The sequence below is a fragment of the Amphiprion ocellaris genome, chromosome 7 (genome assembly GCF_022539595.1).
Source record: "Amphiprion ocellaris isolate individual 3 ecotype Okinawa chromosome 7, ASM2253959v1, whole genome shotgun sequence".
In the NCBI taxonomy this organism is placed as follows: Eukaryota; Metazoa; Chordata; class Actinopteri; family Pomacentridae; genus Amphiprion; species Amphiprion ocellaris.
Genome location: NC_072772.1, coordinates 20641757 through 20647756, shown reverse-complemented (window position 1 = coordinate 20647756; position 6000 = coordinate 20641757).

Genomic DNA, 6000 nt, shown 5'->3' with positions numbered 1-6000 from the left:
TGGTCTTAGATTAACTTTCAGTTATTGAACTTGTATTTTTTTTTTTTTTTTTTTAGACAGAATGAAGACTGTGGATCTGCCGCGATCACTTACAATAAAAGCACACTCGGAAGGGATTCCTTAATGACTTATATGAACAGAAGGAATGATTGCAATATGGGCAACATTTGTCTCTCATATAAGCTACTGATTATTGTTTTAAGACAGACTTGAAAAACTGTGAAACTATCCTTCAGGATTACATTAACATGGCTGCTATACAGTCATCACATCTGAATACTGCCCTTCATGAAGCACCTACACTGTTAGTATTTAGGAGATTTTCAGTCCACATTCTGCAAGTTTAGCCAAACCTAATATGAGGCCCGACTGAATCTTACATTGGCAGTTGCTTGAAGGTGTAATTGGGGTGTTTTGTGTCTGCATGTCTCTGTCCACCATGGCTCAGTGAGGAAACTGTGTCTTGGAATACACAAAGAAAACCATAAAAGACTCGAACTCTCACACGATTTGCTGAACTCAGACTGCTTAAGCCTCACATAAGTTCCAATAGCTCTAATGCAGTTTCACACTGAATGAATGCTGTGAGTTTTAACCCCATTTCTCAAAGCACAGTCCCTCTATAGATCTATCACTTCACAGCTACTATGGAGAGAATGAATGTTTAAAATTACCTGTAGCTCTTCCAGTGTACATATTAGGCAATGTAACGTGGTTTATGGTTGAGTGTGTGGGATGAGGGTCATTGCTGACAAAATTGAAGCTATTTTCCTTTACGCCTATAGATGGCGTATTGTGCCCTCCACCAAAATCCTGGTCCAACTGAAGGAGATTCAGTTTCTGGTTCATTAGTAAATTTGGTTTTAGTATTAAAGGGTTTCACTGTAGCAACACATCCTACTGAGCTTTATTGCATGGCTAACATACACCTCATCTATAATATGACCAAACATGCAGACTACGGAGGATAAAAAGATACCACAAGATTCCAAAATGGGCTGGCTGCTTGTATTTTCTCCGACAAAGCATTAATGAGGGTGGAAATTGTTGGTAGCAAGGCTCAGCCCATTGTTTTTCTATTTCACAGAGCAAAGCGAGAATGTAAAGCAATAACTGCAGGCTGGGGTGTATAATTTAAGCACAATGTGGCCTGATGATAAACAAGGCATCCATCTGGCCGTGCTGTCTGTGAATGAAATTCGATTGAACTACAGATCAGTTCTCATGCCGGAGGGGCTCCAACTCTTGCTTATGATCACCAGCTTTGGCAAATGACCAGACATTTTTAACTGTGCAAACGAGTGGCTGCTTTTCTTTTGTAGCTCCTTATACAACCATCTTGAGTTGTCCAATGCAGTGGATGCCAGTTCTCTATATTAAAAGAAAACACTTGAGATGGTTCGAGCATCCAAGAAGGATTCCTAATGGCCATCGCATTGTGGAAATATTCAGGAGATGTTCAAAAAGGAGAAAGCATCAATATAACCATGTGGCCTGAGGACATCTTTAAGACACTCCAAGAAGAGTTGGAGGATGTGGCTGGGAAAATTAATTCTGCAAGAAATGTTTTAGCCTGCTACCATCCCAAACCAGATCCAGATAATGTGTAGTTGTTGTTGATCATCAGTATTTCAGCTTGTCTCATACCTCCAGTCTTTTTCCATAGTGAGTTATGAGTTACAAGGATATAAACTATTCCACAACCTTGAAAGCAGCAGCTCCACAAGACGCAGGCTTAAACTACAAAAGGTGGCACTTTCAAACGAGATCCACACAAAGCAGTACTATTCTAATGATTAACCCGCTCTATCCAACAGCATGCACACACATTTTGTTTGAATGTGAGCTTAAGTGTGTATTTTTGTAAGTTCCATCTCATGTTGAACTCCCTGCTGACAGCTATGAATAGGTTCCCTGTATTTGTTTACCGTCACTGCAAGAGAACATCAAACACTTAAGTTTCTCAGTATCAGGTTTGTGAAGACAAATTAAATTAAACAGATGCTTGACCTCAGGAGGAGATATCCTTTATTTAGCTGGTCAAAGGTTGATATCTTGAGAACTGGGTGAGCATGTAAAAGTTTGAAAAGTTCAAGAGTTACAGATCAAAATGCTCTCTGCAGCAGCTCAGTCAGTGAATGCATCGTGTGTGAGTGTGTGTGTGGGTAATAAGACTCTATCTAATCATTCATTTTTCACATTATGATTCAGTCTAATTTAATGTATTCACAGAATTTCACATTGAAACTGTGGATTCATTATGAGGCAATATTTTTCTGACTTTGATTTCAAGGCATAATGTTTTAAATGTGTTTCTATTCCTATGTGGGTGTATCGTATTGCAAAATGATACTCAAAATGAAATGTCATTGAAAAGTCATTGATGCCTTTCTTTTTGTCAAGTTCAGTGAAAATCTTTTCACGGTCAATTAGCTGCCTATTCTGTGTGCCCTGAAAAAAAGATCCGGTGTTGGTACACAGTCCTGGCTCTGTCAGTGGGAAGCTTACAAAGAGAGAAAGGAGAACGTGGGAGAGAGAAGGATGGTAAATCTAGCGCATACTAAACATTTAAATATTAACTAGCTAAATATCACCAATCTTTCTATAAAATTGAAGACTCCATCTTTATGTATTTATTGTTGTCACCTGTCACCCTGTACTGTACTTAAATTTGCCTTCCCAAAGCCGGTTCTGGGATCCACCAGACAGCTTAAATTCCCTCTCCTATAAACTCATCTCTATGTATCAAAGTTATATACTTAGCAGTTTATTCCATGAAAGAATCCATTTCTACTTTAAAATGTCTCGGATGTAACTCTACAGGGTGTCCTTAAAGTCTGGACACGTAGGAAATCTCATTAACTCTAAATTTTTTGCCTCCACAGATTAAATATGGCTTTGTGGAAAGAAGAAAGAGTTGAACTGGTACTTCTCAGTGGACGTGAAGGATGGACATATGGAAAGACAGCAGATGAATTTAATGCACATCATCCAAGGAGGATTCCACTTGGTGTTTCCACGGTGGTGAAGGTGGTTAAAAAGTTTAAAGAAATGGGCAGTGTCATGGACAATCCCTGTTCTGGATGACTAAATGTATCAGCCCAAACTAAAGAATTGGTCATGGCTAAAATTCATGCTAGCCCCAAAATTATCACTTCCCTAACCCTAACCTTGTCTTTCCATATGTCCATCCTTCATGTTCACTCAGAAGTACCAGTTCAACTCTTTCTTCTTTCGACAAAGCCATATTTCATATATCTTTGGAGGCAAAAAATTATATAGTTATTGAGATTTCCTGTGTCCAGACTCTGTTTCCTGTAGAATGTGCTGATCTTTAAGTCTCTGTCTCTATCTCCTCCCACCCCTCGCCACTCATTGCAGCTCAGCATACCAGTGCATCTACAACTTTGTTAAAACACTGTAAAACTTCTCTACAGTGTCAAGTTATAACATTGGAGTTCTTCAGCCATACATGTTCAAACGAGAAACTAACTCTAAAGAAAACATAATGGTACAGAAAGTCCCACCCTGCAGCTTGACAGAATTAGTTCCCTTGGTTTGTTATGTATGAAACCCTGGAGATCAGAATCTGTGATTTAGAGACTGTCATCAAAACATTGCAGTTTCAAGGTGAGAATGCCCAGCCATGGCACTGACTACTTATTTCGCTCAAGATAACACATAAGGAATGCAAAATTAATATAATGTGGACAGATTAACAGTCCAGAGATGAGTAGGGCTGCCAAAGTCTGGAGGATAAATGATGGATACAATAACATCTAAACTTACCATTTTGTTTTAGCAATTTATTTTGAATATTACACACTGTAGTCTACCAGGTGCTGTTAACATAAAATGTCTCAGATACTCTTTGTCATCACTAATATGACCTAAGTTCCTGTTGTACAGGCTACAGTATTGAACGATGTCAGAACATTTGCTTCTCAGAGTCTGAAACTGACCCGAGTTTCCTAGTTGGAGTTCCAACTTAAAGAGCAAGTCCATCATATATTTTCAAGCAGGAGTTGAACTGAGCATGGCGTACTGTTTTCAGAGTAGACATTTCAGCCTGTAGCAAGAAAACATATGTGTATGTGATAAATTTTAAAATGACTGCATTCCATTGAGCTGAGCCAGTTCCAGGACCCTGGCAGTGTGCCTTCAGGATAACTGACCTCCCTTAAACACAGTGTCTATTTTCTATTCTATTAAAATATATACATATTTCAAATATCAATTTGACATGTACACAAGAAATGTGTTTAACCGAATAAATTTTGTGGGCTATTCAACCATAATGGACTTAAATCTAAATACAAAATCCTGACAAGGCACATCTTCCTCTATAACCTGGAGAAGACAACCCTCACTGCAGTCGTACTGTAAAGGTCCTACACTACAGTTTAAAAGTTTGGGGTCACATAGAAATGTCCTTATTTTTTTTAAAAAAGAAAAGCAGTTTTGTTCAATGAAGATAACATTAAATGGATCATAAATCCGGGCTGCACAGTGGTGTAGTGGTTAGCACTTTCGCCTTGCAGCAAGAAGGTCCCTGGTTCGCGTCCCGGCTTTCCCGGGATCTTTCTGCATGGAGTTTGCATGTTCTCCCTGTGCATGCGTGGGTTTTCTCCGGGTACTCCGGCTTCCTCCCACAGTCCAAAAATATGCTGAGGTTAATTGATCATTCTAAATTGCCCGTAGGTGTGAATGTGAGAGTGCTTGTTTGTCTTTGTATGTAGCCCTGCGACAGACTGGCGACCTGTCTAGGGTGTCCCCTGCCTTCGCCCGAGTCAGCTGGGATAGGCTCCAGCCCCCCCGCGACCCTAGTGAGGATTAAGCGGTGTATAGATAATGGATGGATGGATGGATCATAAATCCAGTCTAGACATTGTTAATGTGGTAAATGACTATTCTATCTGGAAACAGCTGATTTTTAATGGAATATCTACATAGAGGTACAGAGGAACATTTCCAGCAACCATCACTCCTGTGTTCTAATGCTACATTGTGTTAGCTAATGGTGTTGAAAGGCTAATTGATGATTAGAAAACCCTTGTGCAATTATGTTAGCACATGAATAAAAGTGTGAGTTTTCATGGAAGACATGGAATTGTCTGGGTGACAACAAACTTTTGAATGGTAGTGTATATTTTTGGGAATATCACTATAATATGTACATAAGATGTATGCTTCAGTGAGCAGAGAGTTATTAAATTACAAAAGACAGCTTTGTTATTATACAACTAATTGTAAAATCTTAAAAAAAGGGCTTCCTCCACAGGTTGTGGTGGAAGATGGACCTATGGGGAAGAGACGTTTTGGGTAATCTTACCTCATGAGTCAATTTGAGCAACACAAATCTGCTATCTAGGTACAAAATTAAATATATTTTTAAAATTTGATGTTACTCTGACTTTGTGTGCAACATAAATGTTAGATAACACATAAATTATTTAAGATCACGACAGCCGAAATCAGCAGGGATCTTTAGCCTATGGTAGCGTTCAAGCTAGCTAGATGGTGCTACATCAAGCTAATGTAGTGTAACGTTATTAGCTTAACCTAAAGTTAGTTAGTTAGCCTATCAGAATTACAATAGCTTTTTTTTTTTTTTTTTTTGCTGTTGGTTAGCTTTTATGTAACTGTATTAGAAGAAAGTGTACATAATTTATCAGAAATCTAATATTAGCAAGGCTGAATGTCTATGAGAGGCTTTTTTGGGTGCCTTCTGTTAAAGTCCTACTTTGACATTTTCATATATGAAAATTTTTTGTTATTTTTTGTTCAAATTAATGAATAGTGCTTCACATAACTCTTATGTTAACAGTAAAGAAAATATTGTATATGAATATTGTGATTAAAAAAATATATATTTTGAAAAATATGGTGGGGGGACATCTTACTCTTGTTTACCCTAAATGAAACAAGGAAGGGCTACATGGGTCATTCCAGAATTGGAGGACATTTGGGCTTCAAAATTTTTGAAAAATAAACCTTCTC